Consider the following 13,873-nt stretch of genomic DNA (forward strand, 5'->3'; position numbering starts at 1 on the left):
AGATCTGGCACCAGACAGGGATGCCCACTCTCACCACTGCTATTCAATATATTTCTGGAAGTTCTAGCCAGAGCTATTAGGCATGAAATAGAAATTAAAGGGATACAAATTGGGAAGGAAGAACTCAAACTATCCCTCTTTGCAGATGACATGATTCTTTATTTAGGGGACCTAAATAACTCTACTAAGAGACTATTGAAACTCATAGAAGAGTTTGGCAAAGTGGCAGGATATAAAATCAATGCACAAAAATCAACAGCCTTTGTATACACAGGCAATACCACAGCTGAGGAAGAACTTCTAAGATCAATCCCATTCACAATAGCTACAAAAACAATCAAATACCTTGGAATAAACTTAACCAAGGACGTTAAAGGTCTCTATGATGAAAATTACAAAATCTTAAAGAAAGAAATAGAAGAGGATACCAAAAAATGGAAAAATCTTCCATGCTCATGGATTAGAAGAATCAATATCATCAAAATGTCCATTCTCCCAAAAGCAATTTATAGATTCAATGCAATCCCAATCAAAATACCAAAGACCTTCTTCTCAGATCTGGAAAAAATGATGCTGAAATTCATGTGGATACAGAGGAGACTTCGAATAGCTAAAGCAATCTTGTACAACAAAAGTATCACAATACCAGATTTCAGGACATACTACAGGGCAGTGGTAATCAAAACAGCATGGTACTGGTACAGAAACAGATGGATAGACCAATGGAACAGAATTGAAACACCAGAAATCAACCCAAACATCTACAGCCAAGTTATATTTGATCAAGGATCTAAAACCAATTCCTGGAGCAAGGACAGTCTATTCAATAAATGGTGCTGGGAAAACTGGATTTCCACGTGCAGAATCATGAAGCAAGACCCCTACCTTTCACCTAGCACAAAAATCCACTCAACATGGATTAAAGACTTAAATCAATGACTGACACCATCAAATTATTAGAGAACATTGGAGAAACCCTGCAAGATATAAGTCCTAGCAAAAACTTCTTGGAAAAGACCCCAGAAGCACAAGCAGTCAAAGTCAAAATTAACATTTGGGATTGCATCAAATTGAGAATTTTCTGTACTTCAAAAGATACAGTCGGGGGGTGGAGCCAAGATGTTGGAATAGTGAGGGCACACACCGATAGTCCGGGAAAATTTAGTTTAATAAAAGGGAAGTTACGGTAGCCTCAGAAAAAGGACTAGGAAAATATTGCAGAGGAAACTCTTCTGGATCTAGTGGCTGTGAATCGGAGGACCTACTCGGAGAACAAGTTCGCCCACCGCGCAGAAGCCGAGCCGCGGGAGCTGCAGGGTCCGCACGCCAGTGCAGGAAGGGGAGTGCATGTCACACAGACACCAGCGGGGAGAGTTGGGATGCCCAGGGCTCCGAGTCCACACATTGGCGCTGGAAGGGGAGGTGAGCTCAATAACCTGAGACATTGGTGGGGAAACGAGGGTCAGAATCTAGAGGGGAGCCGGAAAGTGCACCAGAGAAGGAAAAAAAAAAAGGTGAGGGGTTTCTCTCTCCAACAACCTTGCAAAGGTTGCAGGGCTGCAAGGCTTACAAGAGTTTCCAAGAATTTGCAAGAGACAAAGAGCAGGCCCCCTCTCTGGATTTACATAACAACAGGGGAGAGCTAAGGAACTGAGTCACTGCATTCAGTAGCCTAGGCAACCCAGTGGGAGTCCAGAGGAGAAACAGAGCCTGCACAGACTCTTTGGGTAGAAGCCAGAGATCTGAAGCTAAATACCATCAATTCTTCACAGCCGTGCCGTGCGGTATTACTTACCCCCTGAATAAATAAAATAAATAAATAAATAAAAAGAGAGATTTACCACGCATAGCCTGAGGGTGTCACCTTTGCACACCTGTAACCCAGAAGAACCAAGCAGAGCTCTCAGGCCACACCCATCTCAAGCCTCCAAGGCTCCTCCAACAGCAGGCAGTCCACTTAACACAGACATAGTATAAAATAAAAAAAATAAAAAAAAGCACAGTGACGAAAGAAGAATTAACTATGCCAAGCAACAAACACAGAAATCGAGGGAACAAGATCAACGATGACACTATGATGCCTCCAAATAATCAAAACACCCCAAGCCAAGATTATGAAGATGATGAGATAGAAGAAATGCAAGATACGGATTTCAAAAAATTTATGATAAGATCATTTAGAAGTTTTCAAAAGCAAATCCTTGAACTACAGAAATCCTTATTGGACAGGATTGAAAATCTCTCTTGTGAAAATGAAATTTTAAGGAAGAATCAAAATGAAACGCAGAAACTAGTAGAACAGGAAAGTGTGATAGTGAAGAGAAATCAAAATGAAATGAAGAGCTCAATAGATCAAATGACAAACACATTAGAAAGCCTTAAAAACAGAATGGGTGAAGCAGAAGAGAGAATATCGGACTTAGAAGATAGAGCACAGGAAAACATACAAACCAAAGAAAAGAAGAGGAAATTAGAAATCTAAAAAATATTGTTGGGAATCTACAGGGTACTATTAAAAAAACCAACATTCGAGCTCTAGGAGTTCCTGAAGGCATGGAGAGAGAGAAAGGATTAGAAGGCCTTTTTAGTGAGATACTAGCAGAGAACTTTCCAGATTTGGAGAAGGACAGAGACACCCTAGTACAGGAATTCATAGAACCCCCAATAAACATGACCAAAAGAGATCCTCACCACGACACGTGGTAATTAAACTTACCACAGTGAAACAGAAAGAAAAGATCCTAAAATGTGCAAGAGAGAAACGTCAGATTACTCTCAGAGGATCTCCAATCAGACTCACAGCAGACTTCTCATCAGAAACACTACAGGCTAGGAGGGAATGTCGAGAGATAGCACAGGTGCTAAGAGAGAAAAATTGCCAGCCCAGAATATTATATCCTGCCAAGCTCTCATTTGTGAATGAAGGTGAAATAAAGACCTTTCATAGCAAACAGAAATTGAAAGACTTTGTGGCCACTCGTCTGGCCCTGCAAAAGAGACTTAAAGATGTGCTACACCGAGAAGCACAGATACACGGCCATCAATATGAAAGAAGGTAAAGGGAGAACACCTACCAGTAAAAGAGCATGGGAAGCTCAAAGCATATATTAGAAAATATCTCCGGGAAAATGGCAGGGCAAAGTCACTACCTATCAATAGTCACATTAAACATTAATGGTCTTAACTCTTCAGTTAAAAGACACCGACTGGCTGATTGGCTCACAGAACACAACCCAACTATTTGTTGCCTACAAGAAACACATCTCTCTAACAAAGAGGCATGCAGACTGAAAGTGAAAGGTTGGATAAAGATATTCCATGCCAACAGAAACCAAAAAAAAGCAGGTGTAGCCATATTAATATCAGACAAAATAAACTTTAATACAAAAACTGTTAGGAGAGACAAAGAGGGACACTATATAATGATTAAGGGTTCAATTCAACAGGAAGATGTAACTACTATAAATGTATATGCACCTAATTACAGGGCACCGGTCTATTTAAAAGATATGTTAAGGGACTTAAAGGGAGACTTAGATTCCAATACAATAGTACTGGGGGACTTGAAAACTCCACTCTCAGAAATAGACAGATCATCCGGACAGAAGATCAACAAGGAAACAGCAGATTTAATCGACACTATTGCCCAAATGGATCTAACAGATATCTACAGAACTTTCAATCCTACATCTAAAGACTTCATATTCTTCTCAGCAGTGCATGGAACCTTCTCTGGGATTGACCACATACTAGGCTGTAAAGCAAGTCTCAGCAAATTTAAAAGAATTAGAATCATACCATGCAGCTTCTCAGACCACAGCGAAATGAAGCTGGAAATTAGCAACTCAGGAAACCCCAGAAAGTATGCAAACACATGGAGACTGAACAACATGCTCCTGAATGAACACTGGATCATTCAAGAAATCAAAAGGGAAATCAAAAACTTTCTGGAATTAAATGAAGATAACAACACAACATATCAAAACTTATGGAATACAGCAAAAGCAGTATTGAGAGGCAAATTTATAGCAATAGGTGCCTATATCAAGAAATTGGAAAGGTACCAAATAAATGAGCTTTCAGCGTATCTCAAGGACCTAGAAAATCTGCAGCAAACCAAACCCAAATCTAGTAGGAGAAGAGAAATAATTAAAACCAGAGAAGAAGGCTGGCGCCGCGGCTCACTAGGCTAATCCTCCACCTTGCGGCGCTGGCACACTGGGTTCTATCCCGGTCGGGGTGCCGGATTCTGTCCCGGTTGCCCCTCTTCCAGGCCAGCTCTCTGCTGTGGCCAGGGAGTGCAGTGGAGGATGGCCCAAGTGCTTGGGCCCTGCACCCCATGGGAGACCAGGAGAAGCACCTGGCTCCTGCCATCGGATCAGCGCGGTGCGCCGGACGTGGCGGCCATTGGAGGATGAACCAATGGCAAAAAGGAAGACCTTTCTCTCTGTCTCTTTCTCACTGTCCACTCTGCCTGTCAAAAAAAAAAAAAAAAACCAGAGAAGAAATTAACAGGATTGAATCCAAAAAAATTACAAAAAATCAGCCAAACGAGGAGCTGGTTTTTTGAAAAAATAAACAAAATTGATACCCCATTGGCCCAACTAACTAAAAAAAGAAGAGAAAAGACCCAAATCAATAAAATCAGAGATGAAAAAGGAAACGTAACAACAGACACCACAGCAATAAAAAGAATCATCAGAAATTACTACAAGGACCTGTATGCCAGCAAACAGGAAAACCTATCAGAAATGGATAGATTCCTGGACACATGCAATCTACCAAAATTGAACCAGGAAGACATAGAAAATCTAAATAGACCCATAACTGAAACAGAAATGGAAACAGTAATAAAGGCCCTCCCAACAAAGAAAAGCCCAGGACCAGATGGATTCACTGCTGAATTCTACCAGACATTTAAAGAAGAACTAACTCCAATTCTTCTCAAACTATTCAGAACAATCGAAAAAGAGAGAATCCTCCCAAATTCTTTCTATGAAGCCAGCATCACCTTAATCCCTAAGCCAGAGAAAGATGCAGCACTGAAAGAAAATTATAGACCAATATCCCTGATGAACATAGACGCAAAAATCCTCAATAAAATTCTCGCCAATAGAATACAACAACACATCAGGAAAATCATCCACCCAGATCAAGTGGGACTCATCCTTGCTATGCAGGGATGGTTCAACATTCACAAATCAATCAACGTGATACACCACATTAACAGACTGCAAAAGAAAAACCATATGATTATCTCAATTGATGCAGAGAAAGCATTCGATAAAATTCAACACCCTTTCATGATGAAAACTCTAAGCAAATTGGGTATAGAAGGAACATTCCTCAATATAATCGAAGCAATTTATGAAAAACCCACGGCCAGCATCCTATTGAATGGGGGAAAAGCTGGAAGCATTTCCACTGAGATCTGGCACCAGGCAGGGATGCCCACTCTCACCACTGCTATTCCATATAGTTCTGGCAGTTTTAGCCAGAGCCATCAGACAAGAAAAAGAAATTAAAGGAATACAAATCGAGAAGGATGAAGTCAAATTATCCCTCTTTGCAGACGATATGATTCTGTACTTAGAGGATCCAAAGAACTCTACTAAGAGACTATTGGAACTCATAGAGGAGTTTGGCAAAGTGGCAGGGTGTAAAATCAATGCACAAAAATCAACAGCCTTTGTATACACAAGCAATGCCATGACTGAGAAAGAACTGCTAAGATCAATCCCATTCACAATAGCTACAAAAACAATCAAATACCTTGGAATAAACTTAACCAAGGACGTTAAAGATATCTACGATGAAAATTACAAAACCTTAAAGAAAGAAATAGAAGAGGATACCAAAAAATGGAAAAATCTTCCATGCTCATGGATTGGAAGAATCAACATCATCAAAATGTCCATTCTCCCAAAAGCAATTTATAGATTCAATGCAATTCCAACCAGGATACCAAAGACATTCTTCGCAGATCTAGAAAAAATGATGCTGAAATTCATATGGAGGCAAAAGAAACCTCGAATAGCTAAAGCAATCTTGTACAACAAAAAGAAAGCCGGAGGCATCACAATACCAGATTTCAGGACATACTACAGGGCAGTGGTAATCAAAACAGCATGGTACTGGTACAGAAACAGATGGATAGACCAATGGAACAGAATTGAAACACCAGAAATCAACCCAAACATCTACAGCCAAGTTATATTTGATCAAGGATCTAAAACCAATTCCTGGAGCAAGGACAGTCTATTCAATAAATGGTGCTGGGAAAACTGGATTTCCACGTGCAGAATCATGAAGCAAGACCCCTACCTTTCACCTTACACAAAAATCCACTCAACATGGATTAAAAACCTAAATCTACGACTGACACCATCAAGTTATTAGAGAACATTGGAGAAACCCTTCAAGATATTGGCACAGGCAAAGAGTATCTGGAAAAGACCTGGGAGACACAGGCAGTCAAAGCCAAAATCAACTATTGGGATTGCATCAAATTGAGAAGTTTCTGTACTGCAAAAGAAACAGTCAGGAGAGTGAAGAGGCTACCGACAGAATGGGAAAAAATATTTGCAAACTATGCAACAGATAAAGGGTTAATAACCAGAATCTACAAAGAGATCAAGAAACTCCACAAAAACAAAACCAACAACCCACTTAAGAGATGGGCCAAGGACCTCAATAGACATTTTTCAAAAGATGAAATCCAAATGGCCAACAGGCACATGAAAAAATCTTCAAGGTCGCTAGCAATCAGGGAAATGCAAATCAAAACCACAATGAGGTTTCACCTCACCCCGGTTAGAATGGCTCACATACAGAAATCTTCCAACAACAGATGTTGGCGAGGATGTGGGGAAAAAGGGACACGAACCCACTCTTGGTGGGAATGCAAACTGGTGAAGCCATTATGGAAGTCAGTCTGGAGATTCCTCAGAAACCTGAAGATAACCCTACCATTCGACCCAGTCATCCTACTCGTTGGAATTTACCCAAAGGAAATGAAATTGACAAGCAAAAAAGCGGTCTGCACCCTAATGTTTATCGCAGCACAATTCACAATAGCCAAGACCTGGAACCAACCTAAATGCCCATCAATGGTAGACTGGATAAAGAAATTATGGGATATGTACTCTTTAGAATACTATAGCGCATTAAGAAACAACGAAATCCAGTTATTTGCAACAAAATGGAGGAATCTGGAACACATCATGCTGAGTGAAGTAAGCCAGTCCCAAAGGGACAAATACCATATGTTCTCCCTGATCGGTGACAACTGACTGAACACCAAAAAGGAAACCTCCTGAAGTGAAATGGACACCATTTGAAATGGTGACTTGATCAGCATAGCCCTGACTGTTAATGAACAACTTAATACATTATCCCTCTTAGTAGTTTTTTTGTCTGTTCTACTTAATATGACTGGTTTAATTCTGTAATTAATACACAGTTATTCTTAAGTGTTGAAAATTAACTGAAATGTGATCCCTGTTAAACATAAGAGTGGGGATAAGAGAGGGAAGAGATGTACAATTTGGGACATGCTCAAGCTGACTTGCCCCAAATGGTAGAGTTAGAAACATACCAGGGGATTCCAATTCAATCCCATAAAGGTGGCATGTACCAATGCCATCTCACTAGTACAAGTGATCAATTTCAGTTCACAATTGATCATAATGAAAGGACTAAGAGTCAAAGGGAGCACATAAACAAATCTAATACCTGCTAACACTAACCGATAGAATAAATAAAGGGGAGAGTGATCCAACATGGGAAGCCAGATACTCAGCAGACCCATAGAATGGCAGATGTCCTAAATAGCACTCTCGCCTCAGAATCAGCCCTAAAGGCATTCGGATCTGGCTGAAAAGCCCATGAGAGTATTTTAGGCATGGAAAGCCTAAGCACTCTGGAAAAAAAAAGACCTAAATGAAAGATCTCTGTGAGTGAGATCCCAGTGGAAAGAACAGGTCTTCAAAGAAGGAGGTACCTTTCTCTGAAAGGAGGAGAGAACCTCCACTTTGACTATGACCTTGTCCAAACAAGATAAGAGTCGGAGAACTCAAGGGGCTTCCATAGCCTTGGAAACTCATGAATGGAGCATAGGGAGATTACTGATGCCATAGACAGGAGTGTCAATTTGTAAAGTCAACAACAGGAGTCACTGTGCACTTACTCCTCATGTAGGATCTCTGTGCTTAATGTGCTGTACATTGAGATTTAATGCTATAACGAGTGCTCAAACAGTATATTTCACTTTGTGTTTCTATGTGGGTATAAACTGTTGAAATCTTTACTTAATGTATACTAAACTGATCCTCTGTATAAAAAAAAAAGAAAAGAAACTATCAACTCCCAACTTGACTCTCACTGGGATTAAACATGACAATAGGTCTGATCTGATTGTATCATCATTTAAAAAATCATCTATTATTTTTCACTTTATGTTTCTGTGTGTGAGTAAACTGTTGAAATCTTTACTTAATGTATACTAAGCTGATCTTCTGTATATTAAGATAATCGAAAATGAATCTTGATGTGAATGGAAGGGGAGAGGGTTTGGGAAATGGGAAGGTTGCGGGTGGGACGGACGGTATGGGGGGGAAGCCATTGTAATCCATAAGTCGTACTTTGGAAATTTATATTCATTAAATAAAAGTTAAAAAAAAGATACAGTCAGGAAAGTGAAGAGGCTACCGACAGAATGGAAAAAAATATTTGCAAACTATGCAACAGATAAAGGGTTGATAACCGGAATCTACAAAGAGATCAAGAAACTCTACAACATCAAAATAAACAACCCACTGAAGAGATGTGCCAAGGACCTCAATAGACATTTTTCAAAAGATGAAATCCAAATGTCCAACAGACTCATGAAAAAAAGGTCAAGATCACTAGTAATCAGGGAAATGCAAATCAAAACCTCAATGAGGTTTCACCCCGGTGAGAATGGCTCACATTCAGAAATCTACCAACAACAGATGCTGGCGAGGATGTGGGGAAAAAGGGACACGAACCCACTGTTGGTGGGAATGCAAACTGGTGAAGCCATTATGGAAGTCAGTCTGGAGATTCCTCAGAAACCTGAATATAACCCTACCATATAACACAGCCATCCCACTCCTTGGAATTTACCCAAAGGAATTTAAATTGGCAAATAAAATAAAAAGCTTTCTGCACATTAATGTTTATTGCACCTCAATTGACAATAGCTAAGACCTGGAACCATCCCAAATGCCCATCAACAGTAGACTGGTTAAAGAAATTATGTGACATGTACTCTATCGAATACTATACAGCAGTGAAAAACAATGAAACCCAGTCATTTGTAACAAGATAGAGCAATCTGGAAAACATCATGCCTAGTGAACTAAGCCAGTCCCAAAGGGACAAATATCATCTGTTCTCCCTGATCGGCGACAACTGAGTACCAAAGGGGAAACCCGTTGAAGTGAAATGGACACTATGAGAAACAGTGACTTGATCAGCTCTTGTGCTGACTGTTGATGTACAATGTACTACTTTATCCACTTTAGTATTTTTCTGTTCTAGTACTATTGGTTGAACTCTGTAATTAACACACAATTATTCTTAGGTGTTTAAATTTTAACTGAAAAGTGATCCCTGTTAGGAATCTGGAAAACATTATGCTGAATGAAATAAGCCAGTCCCAAATGGAGAAATACCATATGTTCCCCCTGATCAGTGACAACTAACTGCGCACTAAAAAGGATACCTGTTAAAGTGTAATGAACACTATGAGAAACGGTGACTTGATCAGCCCTTGCCCTGACTGTTGATGAACAACTTAATATGTTATCCCTCTTAGTATTTGTTTTGTTTGTTCTACTTAATACTTTTGGTTGAATTCTGTAATCAATACACAAGTGTTGAAACTTAACTGAAAAGTGATCGCTGTTAAATATAAGAGTGGGAATAAGAGAGGGAAGAGATGTACAATTTGGGACATGCTCAAGCTGACTTGCCCCAAACGATAGAGTTAGAAACATACCAGGGGATTCCAATTCAATCCCATCAAGGTGGCATGTACCAATGCCATCTCACTAGTCCCAGTGATCAATTTCTGTTCACAATTGATCATAATGATAGGACTAAGAGTCAAAGGGATCACATAAACAAGACTAGTGTCTGCAAATACTAACTGATAGGATAAAAAGGGAGAGAACGATCTAACATGGGAAGCGAGATACACAGCAGACCCATAGAATGGCAGATGTCCTAAACAGCACTCTGGCCACAGAATCAGCCCTAAAGGCATGCAGATCTGGCTGAAAAGCCCATGAGAGTATTTTAGGCATGGAAAGTCAAGACACTCTGTGAAAAAAAAAATGACCTAAATGAAAGATCTCCGCGAGTGAGATCCCAGTGGAAAGAACAGGTCATCAAAGAAGGAGGTACCTTTCTCTGAAGGGAGGAGAGACCTTCCACTTTGACTACGACCTTGTCTAAATATGATCAGAGTCAGTGAACTCAAAAGGCTTCCACAGCCTTGGCAACTCATGAGAAGAGCCTCTAGGGTGATTACTGATGCCATAAACAAGAGTGTCAATTTGTTAAGTCAACAACAGGAGTCACTGTGCACTTACTCCTCATGTAGAATCTCTGTCCTTAATGTGCTGAACATTGTGATTTAATGCTATAACTAGTACTCAAACAGTATTTTTCACTTTATGTTTCTATGAGGGTGCAAACTGTTGAAACCTTTACTTAATATATGATAAACTGATCTTCTGTATATAAAGAGAATTGAAAATGAATCTTGATGTGAATGGAAGGAGAGAGGGAGTGGGAAAGGGAGGGTTGCAGGTGGGAGGGAAGTTATCGGGGGGGGGGAACAATTGTAATCCATAAGCTGTACTTTGCAAATTTACATTCATTAAATAAAAGTTAAAAAAAAAAAAGAAACTGGCAAACATTAAAATGAGGAAAATTTGTGCTAATGATGTCATTCCCAAGAAGTGAAAGAATAAAACTATTAAACCATAGATAAAGACATAGGAGAATTGGAAATAAAAGATGAGTCAAGTGCACAGATGAGACAATGATAGCAGTGGCCTAATTGTCTTCACTTGAGTTGCAATAGAGCTTCAAGTTATACTCATTGGTTATGGTAAGTAATTGGATACAAGAATTTGCTATTTCATTCTCTTATGAAAATCCTATTTGTAGTTTCACAAATGGCATTTCTTCTATTTCAATGTGAAGGTGGGTTTTCATTTACATTAAGTTGCTAAAATGGAAATGATTTGTAAAAACATTTTAATTGGAGTTGTAGGGAGCAATATAAGGTAAAAATATTTTAATTTTTTTCTCAAGTTATTTAGCATTGGTTGATCTCACATTTTGGGGAATGAACAATGAGCTATTTCTTGAAGATTCCTCTGGATATTGAGTTATGACAGCAAAAATGTCTTTCAGTGGTAACGTCATATTAATTCTGCCCTTAAATCTATATTCTTGCTTTATAAAAGAGGGCAAAGGTGTGGTATGGAATTGATGTATACTGATGGGCTGCATGTTATTATCCATTGTCTTGTGATCCAGAGTGATATGGTAAAATAATAGAAACCCTTGAGTGGCCAGCACTGTGGCCTAAGGTTGGGGCTACCACCTGTGGTGCTGGTTCACATCCAAGCTGCTCTGCTTTGATCCAGCTCTCTTCTATGTCTTGGGGGGGCAGTGGAGGATGGCCCAAGTCTTTGGGTCTCTGCACGCACATGAAACGGCATGCACGCCAGAAAGGGCTCCTGGCTCCTGGCTTTGGATTGGTGCAGCTCCGGATGTTGTGGCCAGTTGGGAAGTGGACCAGTGGATAGAATACCTCTCCCTCCCTCTGCATGTCCTTCTCTGTGTGTAACTCTGACTTTCAAATAAATAAATAAATCTTTTAAAAAAAACTGTTGATCTCCCAGACTTAACCTGAGGTCCTTTATCCCCTTTGTTGAAAGAGACTAGATTATTTCTTTTTGATGGTATAATTTTTTATTTCTCTTTATGAAAAGTGATAGGTTTTATTTGTGGAGACAGAACTACAGATTAGATCACCAATGATTTTAATTGTGTTTTTCTTCCAAGAGATAGGTAAACTTGATATATAACTCAGTGTTTCAAATATCATGAAAAATAATTGTTGTATAATTTTACGCCATTACAGAACTTGTTACATGCAAGCATCCTTTAGTCTGTATTTGAGTACTTTAAGAGAAAACAATGTTGTGTGTGGTTAACTCAGTATCAACTATGTTGCTTTGAATTTATTTAAAATAACGTTTTTACTTGTGAGTTAAAATAAAATTTATTTTCATAATTTAAAAAAAATAAAGAGAACCAACAAAGAACTGTGTTTCAAGATGGTGATTTGAGGTTTTTACTGGGAGCCCATGGACATCATGTGGAATACATGGGTGTAAGGGAGCCTGAACTGAGCTTGATTCTCTGGCTCAGTGATAAAAATATTGAGTCTAGGAGGAGGAACAGGGAACTTATTAGAGAAGCCAATTCATGGGGCCCACTTTAAACCTTCAGAAACTTGCTGTCTTAGAGCATGGAACCAAATCCCAAATGATTTATGTGCACATTGAAGCATTATAGGAAATGCTAAGCTAAGCATTTCTCAGCATAGGCTTCCAGTGATGGTTATGTGGTCAGTTTTAAGAAATAACATTTGTAACTTGCTCTCAAAGATTTATTTCATTTCAGTGTGTTAAGTGGAAGATATGGACAGCCCTTGTCTCAACTGTTGAAGAACAATTTTTATGTGTGTGTGAAAATTGTTGAATCCTTTGCTTAGTATAGAGTTAGTCTTCTTTGTATAAGTGAATTGAAAATGAATCTTAGTGGAGAATGGGGCTGGGAATGAGAGAGGGTGGAGGAAGAGTGGGAGTGTGGGTGGGAGGGCAGATGTGGTAGGAATAATTATATTCCTAAAGTTGTACTTATGAACTGCATTAAGTTTGTATTCCTTAAATAAAAGGTTTCTTTGGGGAAAGAAAGAAATACCATCACATATGCCCTCTCTCACAGCCTCTAAATGAGTACAAAATAAATCATTTTAAAAAATAATTGAGAGACTGGCACTGTGGTGTAGTGTGTAAAGCAGCCGCCTGCAGTGCTGACATTCCATATGGGCACCAGTTTGAGTCCCGGCTGCTCTATTTCTAATCCAGCTCTTTTCTGTGGCCTGGGAAAGCAATAGAAGATGGCCCAAGTCCTTGGGTCCTGGCATCCACGTGGGAGATCCAGAAGAAGCTCCAGACACGCACTTGGCTTCAGATCAGCTCAGCTCTGGCTGTTCCAGCCACCTGTGGAATAAACCAGTGGAAGGATGACCTCTCTCTCTCTCTCTCTCTCTCTCTCTCTCTCTGCTTCTGTCTCTCTACAACTCTGCCTTTCAAATAAATAAATAAATTTTTAAAAATTGATGCATATATTTTATGCTTTTATCATGTACTACATAATGTTCCATACTTACATTGTGAAATGGTTAAATATATCCTACCATTGAATGCTAGGGTTTTTCAATAGGTTTAAATTTAGTTATACAAAAATTAAATTATAGAAATCTGCAGCACATAGTACCTACCTATGGTTAAACATGTAGTATTCACTTAAATATCTTCAAGAAAAGTTTTCATGGTAAATTTTTCCATTAACAAAAAGGAAAAACACAGTATACCTAATTATAGGATTTAGAAGTAGAAAGCTATTAAATTAAATATAAGGGTATATCTGCATGACCACACATTGGACAGTGAAGTTGCAAGCATGAGACAAAATTACACAAAACAAGGTAAAACGTATATAAATGAGAGACAAGCATTATTCATGTGACCAAGGTATC

The sequence above is a fragment of the Oryctolagus cuniculus genome, chromosome 19 (genome assembly GCF_051225735.1).
Source record: "Oryctolagus cuniculus isolate XC-2025 breed Fujian yellow rabbit chromosome 19, ASM5122573v1, whole genome shotgun sequence".
Taxonomy (NCBI): domain Eukaryota; kingdom Metazoa; phylum Chordata; class Mammalia; order Lagomorpha; family Leporidae; genus Oryctolagus; species Oryctolagus cuniculus.